The sequence below is a fragment of the Musa acuminata genome, chromosome BXJ1-11, assembly GCF_036884655.1.
Source record: "Musa acuminata AAA Group cultivar baxijiao chromosome BXJ1-11, Cavendish_Baxijiao_AAA, whole genome shotgun sequence".
Taxonomy (NCBI): Eukaryota; Viridiplantae; Streptophyta; class Magnoliopsida; order Zingiberales; family Musaceae; genus Musa; species Musa acuminata.
The window spans coordinates 5,554,205-5,571,835 of record NC_088337.1 but is presented as its reverse complement, the minus strand read 5'-3'; the positions used below and the strand labels follow the sequence as shown (position 1 = coordinate 5,571,835).

The 17,631-nt window shown below is 41.1% G+C and overlaps 1 pseudogene; it reads left to right on the top strand.

Annotated features, from left to right (window-relative positions):
- Positions 1-17,631, top strand: part of LOC135596406 (uncharacterized) — a 59,487-nt pseudogene that overhangs the window by 41,123 nt on the left and 733 nt on the right.

The window sequence follows — 17,631 nt, the reverse complement described above, 5'->3', positions numbered from 1 at the left end:
GCACCTTGCGTGCATGAGAGAAAACAGAGAAAGGAGGAAAACAAGGACTTTAGAAGGTTGAACGAACAACTGTAAATCCACAAACAGCTGCTCACCGGGTGACGGGCGCAAAGGCAAGTTCCCGTCAAGAAAACATGCGAACTTGTGAAGATTGTTCAATGCCCGACAATATACCAAAGCCCCATCCAACCCTATGCCACCCGGGGGGTTCCAAGGTGCTGAGATGGCTGACATTTCGCGCGCTGCACCAGGCTGCAAAAAACAGCCCGCGACACACGAAAACGGAGCCATTTTGGGGCTTTTTGGCCTGACGCGGTGAGCGGTCGCACTGTGTACTGCAACCTGTTCGAACATGTAATTTTATAAGTAAAAACACACAAAACCAAGGCAAAATAGGCTGCCATGTCTCTGTTCAAGCATGCAAAAGCGACGAACGGTTCGTTGAACGAAGTTATTTCGAGTGCGTGACGACCGTTCGTGACAGAATGGTGCTTTGAAACTATGGATAAGACCACAGCTTAGCAGTTCATCTAACTACTTTCTGAGCTCTGCCAACTCTGAAGGAGGCATGCGGTATGGTGGTATCGCTGGAGGCTTCACTCCTGTCTCCAGCTCGATATGATGATCAACGCCTCTGCGTGGTGGTAGAGTTTTCGGCAACTCGGGTGGCATAACGTTTGTGAACTCCTTCAGAACGTTAGCCACCATAACAGGTTCATGAATGGCCTCCTCGTCGAGTGACTCTAGCTTCATAGCAGCGACGAATGTTAATTCGCATTTTCGTACCCCTTTCTTCAATTGAATGTCGATATCTGTTGGGGTTCCCTAGTTTCCCTCCGAGAGACAAGAACCACACAGGGGTCGTCACCTCCCATCATACATAGGGAGTTTAGGAACGACATTAGCACCGACTTCGCTGCGTGCATGAATTCCATTCCAAGAATCACTTGGAAGTCGTCCAGTGGCACCGCCATCATGTTAATACTCCCGCTCCACGTTCCGATCTTGATGGGAACTCCCTTTGCCAATCAGGAGATTCGCTTGGCCTCCAAGTTCACCGCCTTCATTCGACTTGGGTTCTTCTCCAAGATCAGCCTAAGTCGCTTTGCTTCTTGGTCGGCAATGAAGTTGCAGGCAGCGCCCTTGTTCACCATTGCACGGGTCGTTTGGCCATTGAGCTTAATGTCTATGTACATCAGCTCGCTGCTTCCTGCATTTTGTGACCTTGCCTTCATGTTCTCCCCTACTTGACCCCGCATAGCGCTCAACAAATACATTGCTCCCATCCGGGGTCCTTGCGACTCCTCATCGTCGCTATTGGATTCTGAACTACTCGAACTAAGAGCGACAGCCTTGCCCTTGTCCGATTTGGGGGGATGGATAGAAGTTGTTAAGGCATTGAGTGCTTGTTTTTATGGGCACTCTATCACCATGTGCGACCCTCCGCACAAGAAGCATCTGCTAGGTTTTGGGGCCTTGCCTTTTGAGCTTGGCCCTTTATGGGAACTCTTCTTCCTTTGTTCGCCCCTGAGTTTCTTCCCTCGAGAATATTTTGGAGGGCGATTTCCTGAAGATTGTTTCCTTTTTCCTGGGTCCTTAGAGAAAACAAAGTTGGTGAGCCTTTCTGCGACAACAATTGCCCCGATCACGTCGGTGACATTCCTTCAATGCAATTCTTGTTGAGCCCATGTGTCACGGACAAAGTTCTAAATAGGATGTTTGATGTAATACTTATATATGTCCGTGTCTTTTGGTTTGTTCATGCTTTATACAGCATGTAGAGGGACGGTCGAAGGCTTAAAAGCCCCATTTTAGTTGGGTTTGGTGGCTTTCTTAGGCTTGTAAATAAAGGTTATGTCATGTGGACACTTGTGAGAGATATTCGGTCTATAGTGGATCATTTTGACCCTTTGTTGTGCAACTGTTCAGAGCTTGTAAAGTCTGTTTGTAATTTGCATTGTCTATGAAGTGTTTTCGGAAATGTTTGCTTGTGGATTCCGAGTGAGGCGTTTTCTCTAACCCGTTTTCTCTTTTGTCCTAAGGGACCATGAGAGGCTTCGGGGAGGCTGACCTTTGCGGACGGACACGCAAGGGTGCCGCACGACTTAGGCAAAACCAGCTAAGTTCGTGACATATGGCTACAAACCGTTGAGGAAGCTAAATAACTTATCCTTCTCAAGCATGTCCTGTACGTCCAGCATTAGTGCAGAAAATTGCTTCACGTAGTCTCGAATGGAAGTGCTTTGGCGGAGTTGTCTTAGTTTCTTCCTTGTGACGAACTCTGTGTTCGCAGATAGAAACTGAGTTCTCAACTCTCGCTTTAAGTCCTCCCAAGTGTCCACCCGACACCGACCTTATTGGATCTCCTCCAAACGGGTTCGCCATCAAAGTTTTGCATCCCCATTCAAATACATGGTTGCTATCGAAACTTTGATTTCTTTAGATTCAGGCCCCGTAGCTCGAAAGTAATGTTCCATGTCGAACAAGAAATTCTCGAGCTCTTTAGCATCTGTGGCACCTCCATAACAATGCGGCTCGGGTGCCCTTAAGTTTTGTAGAGGCACAACGCGGCTGTTGCTTCCTCTCGCAGTCAATGTCCTTGTGAGCATGGTCACCCTGGAAGTGAGTTCCGCCACGACTTCGTGCAGATGTTGTACGGAGTCTTTGGTGTCGTCTAACAATCGGTGACTATGACCTCAACCTTGTCGATCCAGGATTCAGCTTCTTCTTGTGAGCGCTCTACCCTAAGAAGCCTTCGTTGGCCATGGTAGAGTTCCTCCAAGCTCGCTTCAAGAACATCCAAGCAGGTTTCCGCTGTTGTGAGTCTCTCCTTATGGCTCTTTTTCCCGATTGGCGCTCCAGATTGTGCCTCGTTTGCTCGCGGAGAGTAGCCAATTTCTCACTCATTATATTCGCTACCGCGCTCCTCCTGAGCGGCTCCAACAACATGAGAGCGAGTATGCACTTGCAGCCCACCCGCGGCTACTTGGGGCAAGGGTCCGGCTTGCCCCATCTTGTTTTATTTGCCACGATGCTTTGCCATGGCGAAACTGCGAAGTTCCTTTGCTGTTTGCTCGAATTCCTTGCCCGCTTTGATACCACAATGTCACGAACTTAGCTATAATTGCCAAAGCCGTGAGGCACCATTGCGGCAAAGACGCGAACTTAGCTTGAGTTGCCTAAGTTGCGAAGCACCCTTGCGCCAACTTCTCGAACTTAGCTGAGATTGCCTAAGTCGTGGCGTGCCCTTGCGATATACGTCTGCAAAGGGTCAGCCAAGTTGCAACCTCACTCAGGTCCCGAAGGACCTGTAAAAGAGAAAGTTGATTAGTTCGAAAACGAGCGACGGACAAGTCTTGACGTCTCGCGGAAAGGGAAGCTTTACAAACAATTCAACGAGCACCTTGCGTGCATAAGAGAAAAGAGGGCAAAGAGGAAAACAAGGACTTTAGAAGGTAGAACGAATAGTTGCAAGTCCACAAACAACTGCTCACCAGGTGCCGGGCGCGAAGGCAAGTTCCCGTCAAGTTAACGTGCGATTTATGAAGATTTTTCAACGCCCGACAATATACCGAAGCCCCATCCAACCCTGTGCCACTCGGGAGGTTTGAGGGTGTTGAGATGGCTGACGTTTTGGTGTGCAGTTGTGGCTTGCAGAAAACAAGCCATGGCATGCGAAAATAAAGCCATTTAAGGGCATTTCGGCCCGGCATGGCGAGCGGTCGCACTGCAGTGTTGCAACATGTTCGAACATGCATTTTACAAGCAAAAACACACAAATCCAAGGCAAAACAGACTATCATATCTCTGTACAAGCGTGCAAAATCGACGAATGGTTCGTTGAACGAAGTTGTTGCGAGTGCGCGACGACCATTCGCGATAGTGCGAACTTGTGTATATCGATCAATGCCCAACACTACCCCGAAGCCCCACCCACCTTGTGCCACTTGGGCGGTTCCAGGGGTTTGAGATGGCTGATGTTTCGCGCGCGGCTGTGATCTATAGAGAACAAGCCATGACACGCGAAAACGAAGCCATTTTGTGGCAGTTTTGCTCAGCGTGGTGACCGGTTGAATTGTAGTGCTACGAACTATTCTTGCTTACATTTTTCAAGCAAAAACACGCAAAACCAAGGGAAAAATGTTGTCAAGCATTTGTACAAGCATGCAAAAGCGACAAACGATTCGTTGAGCGAAGATGTTGCGGGTGCACGACAATTGTTCATGATAGTTGGGTAGGTCGTCCAAGAGGATAACGAAGTCAGAGGGGAGGATAGCACTTCACAGAGGTTGGAGGCATCGCCTGGATCTCCTCTGGAATGCCTCTGGCCTTGCCCGCCACCGATGCCGCCATTGGGTAGGCCGTTCGGGAGGATAGTGAAGCTGGAGGGGAGGATAACGCTTCATAAAGGTTAGAGGCGATGCTCGAATCTCTTCTGTAACGCCATCGGCCTTGCGCGCGCCACCGACGCCGTCGTTGGGTTGGCCGTTCGAGAGGATACCGAAGCTAGAGGGGAGGAAAGCCAGAGGGAAGGATTGTGCTTCACAGAGGTCAGAGGTGTCGCCCGGATCTTCTTTAGAACGCCACTAGCCATGCACGCCACCGACATCACCGAACGCCACTATCCTTCTTCTATAAAATTAATATTTTGAAAGGGATGAGGATAGTGAAATTACCTTTTTACCCCTTTTATTCGTGCTCTTTGTACACGTGACAGCATGTGCAATTTTTTTCATCGGTAAGGTTGACGTTGTGAGGGGAATTGGGATTAAATATTTTACTTTCGTAAGTATAGGAATCCTAATGTAATTTTTTAAGCTGTAGAGATTGTGTTGCTAAACATAGCAGCTAACTATAGGTGGTAATCTATATTAGCCCTCTGTTGATATTAGGTGAATGACTCAGTTTTCTAGCTTTTGTTTCTTCTTTAGAATCAATACATAAAAGTTCCCAATGATGAATGACATCACAAACATGAATCTGCATTAGTTTGATGATCTACTTTTTAGTCAAATTAGACAGCTAGCAATATGGTTATATATTCATTGAATTTAGATGCATAACATGAGCCATAAGTGAATTTCCATGTCACTTGGATTCTGCCATTAAAGAAATAACAAATTCATGTTCTTGTTATGATTTGGCATGTGTGTGTTTTTCAACACACAAAAAAGGAAAGCATGCCATCTTTCAAAATGGTTATTAAATAGTTGTGATGTGAATGCAATTTGCACTGAATATATAGGTTTTATTTGTGCTGTTAATGCAGTTGCTTGCTTGATTTGTTCTGCCTTTATGGTTCTTCTCAATAAATTGTACCATCATTCATAAGTTTTATGATATTCATATGTGCCTAAGAATCTCATCTTTTTAATAGAACAATTCAAGACTTACATGTATATGTTGAATTCTCTTCTTATCTTTTTTCTATTGAGAAGTAGCTAACTATTGAGTAAATTTAGAAGAAGAGTGTGTGAATGAGCTGTCTTATAATGAGATTTAAACTTTGAAAATTGTAGGATCATTTCTTTGTGATTTTTCATTACTAATGTGAGTGTCTGTTGAAATTCTTCTAGAGTTAAGTTCGAGCATATCAGTAATCACTATGCATTTTCTATTAATGCATCGGTAAAAGTTTTAAGTCTTCTAAGGAGTAAAGGGCCTTTTTTGAGAGGCTAAGTATCTGAATTGTTGGACAAACATTTTTTTGGTTGTCTGTGACCTTTTTATTTATCACTTTTTCCCTTTTATTTTCTTCTAAACTATCAACTTCTTTTGAATAAATGAACAGTCATAATAAACTTGTGTATATCTGAGTTGGTACTTATTAATTGTACTTCATGTCCTACAATGTCGTTGTGCCTGAAGGCTGGAAAACTACATCTGGGGATCTGATATACGAAGCTCCTTGACGAGCAAGGCTGTGAATCTTGGTTGTTGTGGCTCGAGAATTCTTGGTATTAGAGTCTGTATGTTTTGTCCAGGCTTAGTGACCCTCATCTGAACATCTTTCATCATGTTGAAAGAGTCTCTAGAGAATTTGTCTTACAGTCTTACTCACATTGCATGTGACGATGGAGAATTCTTCAACTATTGTTGTTGTTATGGTAGGTTGTCTTGAACTCTAGATGTTGATCAGGCATCAATTTGGTACCAAATTTATATGATTGTTGTGTGAAATTCAATTAGTGTTTAATAATGCTGGTTCAAAATTTTAAATATCCTTTTAATTTTTACACTAATAAGCTTGAGCCATCATTTTCCATGAAATTATAATATATAACTGCTTCTTTGAAGTTCATTTGATATTCTCTGCATGTTGCCGGCATAGAGATGACCATAAAATAACTTTTGTTCAGCCATTTGACATAAGTTGATTACTGTTTGTTTTTTATTGTGGTCTGTCATTTGTACAGTAGTCTTTCATAGTAATAACATTCTAGTCTAAGTTTTCCGTGATTTAAATAACCTGACTGACTGGATGTATAAATTAAGACTGTTTATGCTCTCAAACATGTTTTATTTTATTAAGCTATAAGCTACAATATATTATTATATTGTTGTACTATACAGTATTGTGTCATGTTTTTGTTCAGTGACTTGCTTATGAAAGTACAAGGGGTTATTGTGGATATTTCTTGTCAAGTGAGTATCTTAGTTGGCCTTCTTTTTCCCTTTTCAGGTTCTTCACAACATTGCTGTTGTTACATATTTTCGACATGATTGTTCTGATCCTAGGAATCTGTTTAGTGTACCTAATACAGTTAAAGTTATGCTAATCAATATTTGCTTATTCTTTTTGGGGCCTGAATAACTGTGTGTAGAAGAACTTTTTAAAGTCATAGTAGCATTAAGTTCAGTTTTTTTGCTGTTTCGCCTTGTGATCTTTGACTTATATCAATTAACAAATTTTTTTTCAGAGATTGTTAGAACAATATGGAAATCTTGCACTTTATATCTGTGGCAAGATTTTTTTTTTTTTGAGAAATAGCCAACTGGTATTGTTAACTATGCAACAGCTTTAACTTTGTGAACATGCCGATTCCAATTTTAGTGTCATCACACTTAGGTAAACGACCAAAGATTCAGTTTTGCCTCTTTCTTTTATTCATATAAGCCAAAGTAGTTTGCTTTACTTTTGGAGGACATTTTTTGTATCATGATACATTTTTAAACTTCCCAACTTGATGTTGTTTTGCTCAAAAACTTCTACCTTAATAGTTTTGTTGCAAATAATGCATGTGACAACATTAGGGACTTTCAGGTGCTTTAAATAGTTGTATATCTATCGAGGGTTCTGTTAAATGTTTCTTGATAATGATTCTTCTAGTGTGTATATAATTATCATTGTACCTAAAATATAATTTGAATCGTCATGTTAAATTAATTTATTAAAGGGAGGAGAGGAAAGGGGAGAGAAGAAGATGGCGGGAAACAAGGAGGACAATGACAAAAGTGGAAACCTACAAAGAGGTGAGGAGATAAGATGAAATAGAAGATGATGAAAATGATACAAAAAAGGTGAAAGAGGGGAAGTGCAAGTGCCATGATAGTCTATTTATTTGCATTTGCAATCTCAATGGGAGCCTTAGCCAGTCCTTTTATTTACATTATAAAAGGAATTATAGAGGAGAGGAGGTGAGAGATGAAGCAATAGAGGGCAAGGCCTGCTGGCCATGGCAGTGGAAGGAGCTGCCTATGCACAGAGGAGAGGAAGGAGGGAGGGTTTTGCACAAAGAAGAGAGGTTGGCAGGGAGGAAAAGAAAGACTGGAGGAAAAGGTAGCGAACAAAAGAGGATATATATTAGATGGAGGAGAATCAAATGGTGGTAGTGGATTGACAGTGATGGCAGTTTTGTGTGTGTGTGTTGGGGAGAGGGGGGTGGTGGGGTTCACGTGAGGTCAATCACACATTTTCTTGTTCTTGGTGGTGAGAATTTGTTTTAAATGTGGCTTTGCCAACATGTACTTTTTGATTAATTGATTGTTTCTGTTGTAGGAACAAAGTGAATAACTTGCTTGTTCTTCTCGAGGACAGATCGAATCCGGTAATAATAGTGAGAATAATGTGTCAAGATCTAAAGTGAATATTGCTTCACTTCATCAACTTTCTGCAATAAATAGTGGCAGAATTGTTAATGCAGAAGAGTTTGACACTTCAGTAACACCGTTGAACATTGTACATAGTTCTGCATCTACTTCTTGACCAAAACTTCCTTTTTCCAGGGTCATTGAATGCAAATCAAATACTGTTCATAACTTCATATAGTGACACTATGCTTGCTCCATTTTGGTGAACTACAGGCTGTTGTTCTCTACCATATCCATGAATATATGTTAGAACCCTTGCAGATTCTAAACTTGGGGTTGATCTCTTTAGGGGATCGGCCTCCTTGGAACTCTATAGGGGTTCCTCCCTCTAAGTTGCTGCTCAAAGGCTGTAGAAAAGATTCATCTATTGCTTATGAAAAGAGAAGAAATACATGGCTATTTATAGGGCTTCTAAACCCTAACTCATAATAGAACTCCTACTTAAGACTCTTACTTCTAACCAACTCCTAATAGGACTCCTAGTCAAGACTCCTATTCCCTTACAACTCCTAATTCTTCTCTAAGAAAATACCTCCTACATGAATGCCCCTCTTAATTAGGACTCTCCTAGCTAGAATCCTAACAGAATGTCCCTCTCAATTAGGACTCTCCTAGCTAGAGTCCTAACAGTTTTACATGAATGTCCCTCTCAATTAGGACTCTCCAAGCTAGAGTCCTAACAGACCCACCCTCTTCAAATCAGCCTTGTCCTCGAGGCTGATGATTCATGAATTCTGGGAATTTGATCTTCAAGTCGTCATAGTTCTCCCAAGTGGCATCTTCTATTGGTAGGTTCGCCCACTGTATTAGAACTTCATTAGTGGGTCGTCGTCGTCGAGTCACGATCCGTCGATTAATAATAGCACTTCGCTGGGTCTGGAGTTCTCTTTGGGTAGTCATATTTGGTGGGTGGCCTTGGGCTGTCTCCAAGCATCTATTTACAACTGTCTCGCCGTCGATTTGTGGGTGATATGCCATACTCCTTTTCAATTTAGTACCCTGCATATAGAATAACTTGGTCCAAAATCTACTCGTGAAGATGCAAGTAGAATTTATCATAAGCACAATACGTCCCTTATAGTGTAATTCTTTTGAGTCCCAATTGTAATGAGCCACGGAGCTTGGTGCTTCCTCCAATTTTTTTATAATCTTACTAGTCTCTGAATCTTCCTGTCATTCCATCTTAATATCCTTAAGAAAGTTGCTGGTCGGAAGTGAAATGGCCGAAACTTCAGCTTGCTCGGGTAGCTGCGAAAGCGCATCTGCAAGAACATTCTCTTTCCCCTTTTTGTAAGTTATTTCATAATCAAATCTAAGAAGTTTTGTTACCCATTTTTGCTGCTCAGGGGATGATATCTTTCGCTCCAAAAAGTACTCGAGGCTTTTATGGTCGGTTTTAATTTGAAATCGTCGACCAATCAAGTAGGGTCTCCACCTCGTTGCTGCGCGCACAATGACAAGCATCTCCTTATCATATGTTGACTTATTTTGATGGGAGAGAGATAATGCCTTGCTAGTGTATGTGAGTGGTTGACCATCTTGCATGAGAATGGCTCCAATTCCGACTCCAGATGCGTCGGCCTCAATAATGAAGGGTCGGTTGAAATCTGGTAGTGTTAGCACCGGTGTCGTCGTCATGGCTGTCTTAAGTTTGTCGAAGGCAGCGGAGGCTCTGTCCGACCATTGGAAGACATCTTTTTTCATTAAGGAAGTAACTGGTGCACTAATCTCTCCATAGTTTTTCACGAACTTGCAGTAGTAGCCTGTTAAACCCAGAAAGCCATGTAGCAATTTTATGTTCCTCGGGGTCAGCCAGTTTTGCATTGCTCCAATTTTGAAGGGGTCTACTGCCACACCTTCCTCTGATATGATATGCCCAAGATATTCCACATTCTTTTGAAGAAAGCAAAAATTTATAGTGGTTGTTGTGTGTTCAAAAGATGGTTTTCGGTATGTCTTCTTCGCATACTCGTATTTGATGATACCCGGATCGAAGGTCTAGCTTTGTGAAGATTTGTGCTCCCTTAGCAACTCATCTACTACTAGAATATGGTATTTATCCTTGATGGTTATGCCATTGAGAGCTCGATAATCAACACATAATAGTCATATTCCATCCTTCTTTCGTATGAGGAGCACCGGTGAAGAGTAGGGGCTGCAACATGGCCGAATAACTCCTGTTTTGAGCATCTCGTTTACAATCCTTTCTATTTCATCCTTCTGGAGATGTGAATACTGATATGGCTGAGCATTTGCTGGAGATTTGCCTGGAAGAATCGTTATACAATGATCATGCCGACGGGTAAGAGGTAGGTTGCGCGGTTCGTCAAATATATCTGAAAATTCAGCAAGCAAAGGAAGTAGATTTGGATCTTCAAATTTTGTTGGCTCTCCCTTAGTTTGCTGCTCAAGTTGTACTAAAAAGCCGCTGCATGCTTTATGCAAAACCTTCTCCATTTGTTGTGTGCAAATCGTCGTTACGTCGCCCTCACGTTTCCCATGCAGTATCACCTGTTTCTCCTTACTGTAAAATTTTATAAATAGTTACATAAAATTTCAAGAAATATCACCTAATGTCATCAACCATTTAATTCTGAGTATGGCCTCATGATCATCAAGAGTGAGGAGGAAGAAATCTGCAATTATCTCTTGGTCCTGCAGCAACAGTTTCACCTGCGAGCACCTATGATCACACTTCAAAATCCGTCCGTTGGCGACCTTAATGACAAACCTGCCGCAATTCTCAATAGGTAAGTTCATATGGACAACAACCTTACTATTTAGAAAGTTATTAGTGCTGCCCGTCTCGATGAGAATAGTGATCGGTTGTTGTTTGAGAAGGCCTCCAACTTTCATCGTTTGCGGGTTTGAGTAGCCAGCTAGTGTTTGTACCGTAACTTCGGTTGGTTGTGGCTCTTCTTCTGCATCTTTTTCTTCATGTTCAAGGCTCTCTTCTGAATGTTCAATGACCTCTTCTTCTATCGGTTTAATCATAAGAAGTCCTCCTTTACTACAGCGATGCTCACGGCTCCACGGCTCGTCACAATGCCAACATAACCCCTTCGCATATCGCTCCCGAAGCTCTTCTCCTGTTAACCTCTTTGGTGCAGGGACTTGGTCGACAGTAGGGGGGGCTGAGGGCTTCAATATTACTGGTTGAGGAGTGACCCTAGTCCTCCGAGCTTCATGGTTCAATTGCTCCTCTTGATGTCGTGCGAAAGAGATGGCTGCCATAAGCGTGTACGGTTGTCGCGCTTTAACTTCTCCTCGGATCTCCGGCTTCAAGCCCTCAATGAAGGTCCTCAATAGCTGTTTTTGAGACCAATCATGATTTTGATTAGATAACCTTTCAAACCTGGTTTGGTACTCCTGAATGGTGGAGGTTTGTCGGATCTTTGCTAGTTGTTCGTCAATATTCTCGTAATCGGTTGGTCTGAAGTGGATCAGCAGTCCTTCTTTGAATTGTTGCCATGAAAGGACTCCATAAGTATGTTCAAACCAGTCAAACCACTGTATAGCATCCCCTTCAAGATGTATAGCTGCAATTTTCACCATAGATACATCCGCGGTTTTGTGGTACCGAAAATATCGCTCCGCGCGCGAGATCCAACCAATCGGGTCTCCTTCTTCCCATCTAGGGAAGTCCACTCTCATGCATGGATAGTTGGGGTTGGTCATAGAGCCTACCCTCCCTTGGAAGTCATCTCTTCGGGCTTGGTGTGATTGGGCAAAGCTCTCTCCTTGATATGATTTCTTCGGGCTTAGTGGTCGGCCCAATCTGAGTTCGGCAAAGAGCGTCCGAATCTTATCCTCCATTCGCGCCTCCAAGGCTTCGAATTTAGCATTGATTGCCTCCTTAGATACCATAGTATATGGCCCCAAATCAATGATGTTAAGATCTCTCTTTTGCTGTTGGGTTAAAGGCATGTATAGGTTGAGAGAAGTGATGGTCGAAAGTGTTGGTGGATTGGTGGATGTAGGCTGCGGTTTAGGCTTATTTTGTGGCTGTTTTGGGTGCAGTTTGAGGGTGTGGTTTAGTAGAGTTTTAGGGCTGTGGATGAAAGTTTTGGATCTGTGATAGATGGTAGCAAAGGTTTGACAGAAATCCGTGGAAGTTGCAGCAAGTATGTGCTGTCTTGTAAGAGTAGAATTGTCGTCGAAGAAACAACGGTTTCTCGACGTAATTTCCACCAAAAACTTGAGAGAATTGAGGAGGGAATTGATAGTAAAATCACAGTTTATATGACAGCAAGGATATCTAATTTAATCAAGAAAATTTCGGCAGTATAATAGCAAGGAAATTGGTGCAAGTTGCAATTGCAGAATTATCGTCGAAAAATTTCAGCGGGATACGATGAAAATTTGCAGCAACATAAAATCGTTTTTAGAGATGAATTTCTTAATAGATCAATCTTAGATGGAAGCCAAGATGATCTATGAAGTGTATAAGAAATTTCATTCAAAAAAGATTGCAAATAGATGGGTTAAGGCAACGATATACAGCTGAAATTTTCTGCAGCATAGATTTTCAAGTGCAGCAGATTGGACATAAAAGATCAGTAGTTTATATTGAGAATTTTTCGATGAAACCAAAGGGAAATCTACTGTTAGGAAGTGTCAAAGATGTCATAAAAATTTCGTAGAAATTTGGATAGAAAAAGCACAGTAGCAAGATCAAACAGATGGTGCTATGCGGCTTGAATTCTGCAATTCAAGTGCAGCAGATTGGACATAAAAGATCAGTAGTTTATATTGAGAATTTTTCGATGAAACCAAAGGGAAATCCACTGTTAAGAAGTGTCAAAGATGTCATAAAAATTTCGTAGAAATTTGGATAGAAAAAGCACAGTAGCAAGATCAAACAGATGGTGCTATGCGGCTGGAATTCTGCAATGTATCTTTCGTCGTAGAGATGAAAACTTTGTGACGAAAAGTTTATGCAGCAATATAGGAACGATTTTTTTTTTTTTTTGGATTTTTGAATAAGGATAACTAAATTGCAGCAACAGTAAGGTAGGAAACCAGAACCTGTTGCAATTCACGGGGAGATCAAAGGATGATCCGTGGTGGTGGAGATGATGACGGAATTCGGTGACGATCTTTTAAGCAATTGTGGGAATTGCTTTGGATGGTTGTAGAGGGTTGATGGATGGCTGTGGAAGGGCAACGAGACGCCAAGAACGCTGCTCTGATACCAGGTGTTAGAACCCTTGCAGATTCTAAACTTGGGGTTGATCTCTTTAGGGGATCGGCCTCCTTGGAACTCTATAGGGGTTCCTCCCTCCAAGTTGCTGCTCAAAGGCTGCAGAAAAGATTCATCTATTGCTTATGAAAAGAGAAGGAATACATGGCTATTTATAGGGCTTCTAAACCCTAACTCATAATAGGACTCCTACTTAAGACTCTTACTTCTAACCAACTCCTAATAGGACTCCTAGTCAAGACTCCTATTCCCTTACAACTCATAATTCTTCTCTAAGAAAACACCTCCTACATGAATGCCCCTCTCAATTAGGACTCTCCTAGCTAGAATCCTAACAGAATGTCCCTCTCAATTAGGACTCTCCTAGCTAGAGTCCTAACAGTTTTACATGAATGTCCCTCTCAATTAGGACTCTCCAAGCTAGAGTCCTAACAATATGCACGTGCATTATTTCTCCTAGAAACATTATATCAGAACATTGAGCCCATCGATGAGGTTTCGTCACTTAGTCATCTTATGTGTCCATGTGATGTTCTTTTTTTTTTCAACCAGTGGTTTGTACCATGCAGAGAATTGTTCTTCATGTGTGCCTCCTGCTACTGGATGTTTGCATTAGCCTGCCGAGATGCTTCAAACGCTGCAGTAAGTTTTTATGGATATATAATTTATATTTATTTTCCCGGTTCAATGTTTGTTCTACGTGGATCATGTGATAAAACTGGTGTTATGCACTTTTGGACTAGAACACAAAACTCCTTTTGTGACTTGTTGGTATAATAATATCTGTATTATGTATTGTTACCTTCTCTTACTATAAGCTACTTAAAATATTGTTGCTGATAATTAAGCTGATTCTGAAAAACTGAAGGAAAAAGAATTCTTTTGCCTGTAGTAGAACTTGGTGCCTTGGTGTGGTGTTCATGGAGCCTATCCAGCATTTACAGGCTGGAGCTTTTGTTGTTTCATTACCTTTGATTCATCATTAGTTAGGTTTATTTTGTGAATCATGTTGTGTTTGAGGTTATCCTTCAGTATGCCGACTCATGTCTGATTGGAAACTGTGATTGCAAAAACTAATGGATGCGTGTCCTGAGGTTTGTGGCATTGCTTATCTTTTAGGAAATACCATAGGTTTGGGAGTCCAGTGCATGTGAGATATGAAGCCTTGTTGCAATCTTGGGTTTGGATTCATCTTTTCCTCTTTTCTCTTTCTTCTACTCTTTTTTGCTTTTACGTTCTTTCCCTGTTCTCACACATTTTCAGCACAACAGTCAGCCATCTCCTTCAGAAACCTAACTGAACATCTCATGCATCTAGGCAATGGTATATCACCAACTTTGAAAACCCAAATAGTTGTTTTCTGTTACTCTACATTCTGACGACAAGTTTCGGAATATCTACTTAAGTCTCTTGATGTCCAACTATTTTTTTAAATTTTATTACAACACCAGTTTCTTTTTTTTTTTTTTTGTTTCTACCCAATATGCATCCAATCAAGTTGATTTACCATTTACTTAAGAAAGTTAGGCGTATCTGAGGTTGCTTAAACTTTCTTTATACCTAGATCATGCATGTGTATCGAATGTGACAATAGTTTTGACTAGCCAAATACTCCAAATCTTATTGGTTAAAGAAATGCTGACTCACTAAGGCCCATAAGATGATTTACACAACAATGTATTTACAAAGAGTAAAGATGCCAAGAGCTTTCATGAATTGCCACTTCTTCAAGGTGGTCCTACAGTGATCATGGCTCTTGTCACGAATTACCCGAGGAAACAGGGAGCTCAAGTGGATCAACAACAACAACAAAGGCGTAATGTGTCAACACTTCGGGGTTGACTGAATACATCTTTTATCGTCATGGTGCTCCATAGAAAATCATATTTTTAGTGAGTATTTAACTTCCCATTTATAGTTCCTAGTAAAGTATTTTTGTCTCCCTCTATCTTTCCTCGTAACACTCATAGTAATTGTTTCTCCTCTTTAAGCACAATATCAACATGTTTCCTTAGCATATGTTCATACCAACTTAGACCATTCTCTCTCAACCACACTTAATTGTTCACAAATAAAAAAAATATTTTTTTTTCTAGTAACACTACACATCCACCTCAACATTCTCATTTAAGCGATATAGTTTTTTGTGTATGTCATTTTTTAATTGTCCAACTTTTGGAACTAACAAAATGCTTCTCTTAATATAAGAGATACTTGATGATAACATAAGGCTCCTGACGTTCCTCTCAATTTTAATCACCCATTTTTTTATTATGAATGTTATTTTCATCAATAATAATCAATCCAAGATACCTAAAACTTTTAAGCAGTATATCTAACATTTGTGCTGTTTTTTTGTGGGATTTGCATGTGATGGACCTAGAAGTGTTTTGGGTTCAGCTCATGAGAATGCTTGAGTTTTGAAATATTTGGTTCTTGATAACGATCTTGAAATCCTGATATTGAGTGAATCCCTAAATTCTTGTAGTACCACGAGGAACTTGTTTCTTTTTTCTGCTGACACCTGTTGAAATATTTGGTACCTGATAATGATCTTGAAATCCTGATCTTGAGTGACTCCCTAAATTCTTGTAGTACCACGAGGAACTCATTTTTTTTTTTCTGCTGAAACCTGTTGAAATATTTGGTACCGGATAATGATGTTGAGTGAATCCCTAAATTCTTGTAGTACCACGAGGAACTCGTTTCTTTATTCTGCTGAAACCTGTTGAAATATTTGGTACCTGATAACAATCTTGAAATCCTGCTGTTGAGTGAATCCCTATATTCTTGTAGTACCACAAGGAATTTCTTTCTTTTTTTCTACTGAAACCTGTGTCCTCAGATAATTGGGATTGTTTATTCTATATTCTGTCCTTGTGTGCTTGGACAATGTGATTGTTGTTGTACTGCATAGAACTGCATAGTTGGTTTGATAGCTTCGTATTAGTAATCCCACAGCACTGCTCTATGTTGGATCAGGAAACTTCTCAAAATCTATTTGGAATTTCGGCTCCCCTGTCATACTAGGTGTTGGGACTTCTATGGCCTTGTTTTTGTTGTTTAGTGTGTCATAATAGACTTCCACAACATGTGCTTCTTGGTATGCTGCTCCACGGCTTCCTTGACACTATATCCGTCTTAGGTTAAAATGCCGAGAGATATTGCATGGACAGGTACCTATGTGGTATTTTAGTTGGTGCTAACGATTTGATCTTGAAACTAATGGTAGTACTCATTTTCATGTTAAATGAATAAACAGATGTCGTTCCTGCTGACTTTTTAATGTGAAATGCATCACATGCTCTGGAAAGGTGACTGTTTCCTTGTTGTTCTAATTTGTGATGGTGGGATTCATATGTGCAGAATTTTATCTAGTGTTGTAGTCTTTATGTGTTCTACTTTGCTATGTTGAACATCTTATTCCTTTGTTTCAGGATGTCATTCAATACCTGGAAAATATTTTTGGTGTTGGTCATGCATTAGGGCAAGGAGAAAGTGGAAGCAACATTCAACCTCAGTCTAACCATGGATTAAAATTTTCTGGTATAAATAACATCCCTGCTTCAAATGCGTTCAGTACAGATTTTAGTGGCAGCGTAAATGCTCAAGAAAGTGCTTTGACAAGAACTTTATCAGATGAGACACTAGAATATGAGACTTTATGTTCAACATTGGATACTGGTACTTATAACTTGGAGAGACCTACTACTAATGCTAACTCAAAATTAGCAGCCGTTGATTTAAAGCTAAATTTGCATCTTTACAAGGTCCGACTACTGCTGCTTACAAGGGACCTGAAGGCTGCAATGCCGGAAATTAAGCTCGCTATGAACATAGCACGCTTTGGGGATTCATCTGTCACTTTTGTTGAAGTCTCAGTTAGAATATGCTCGTGGAAACCGTCGAAAGGCTATAAAACTATCGATGACATCCAGTAGCAGGTGTGATCCAGGAATGCTTTGTATATTCAACAACAATATGGGGTGCATATATCACCAGCTTGGGAAACATCATACTTCAGCGTTGTTTTTCTCTAAAGCATTAAAATGCAGCGAGTCTCTTCGGTGTGAGAAATCCCCTGAAGCTTTCTACTTTTTCTCAAGATAAATCACTATATATACTATACAACTGTGGTTTGCAATACTTGCTATGTGGAAGGCCATTGGTTGCAGCTCGGTGTTTTGATAAAACCTGGCCAATCTTTTACAACATTTGAATGCTGCTTGTCAGCTCTGGAGAAAGGTCTTCTAAGGAAAAATGGTTCATCATTTGAGGGTGAGGAGGTTAAAGTTCATATAGTTGGATTGGGTAGATGGAGAAGATTGTTGACCGAT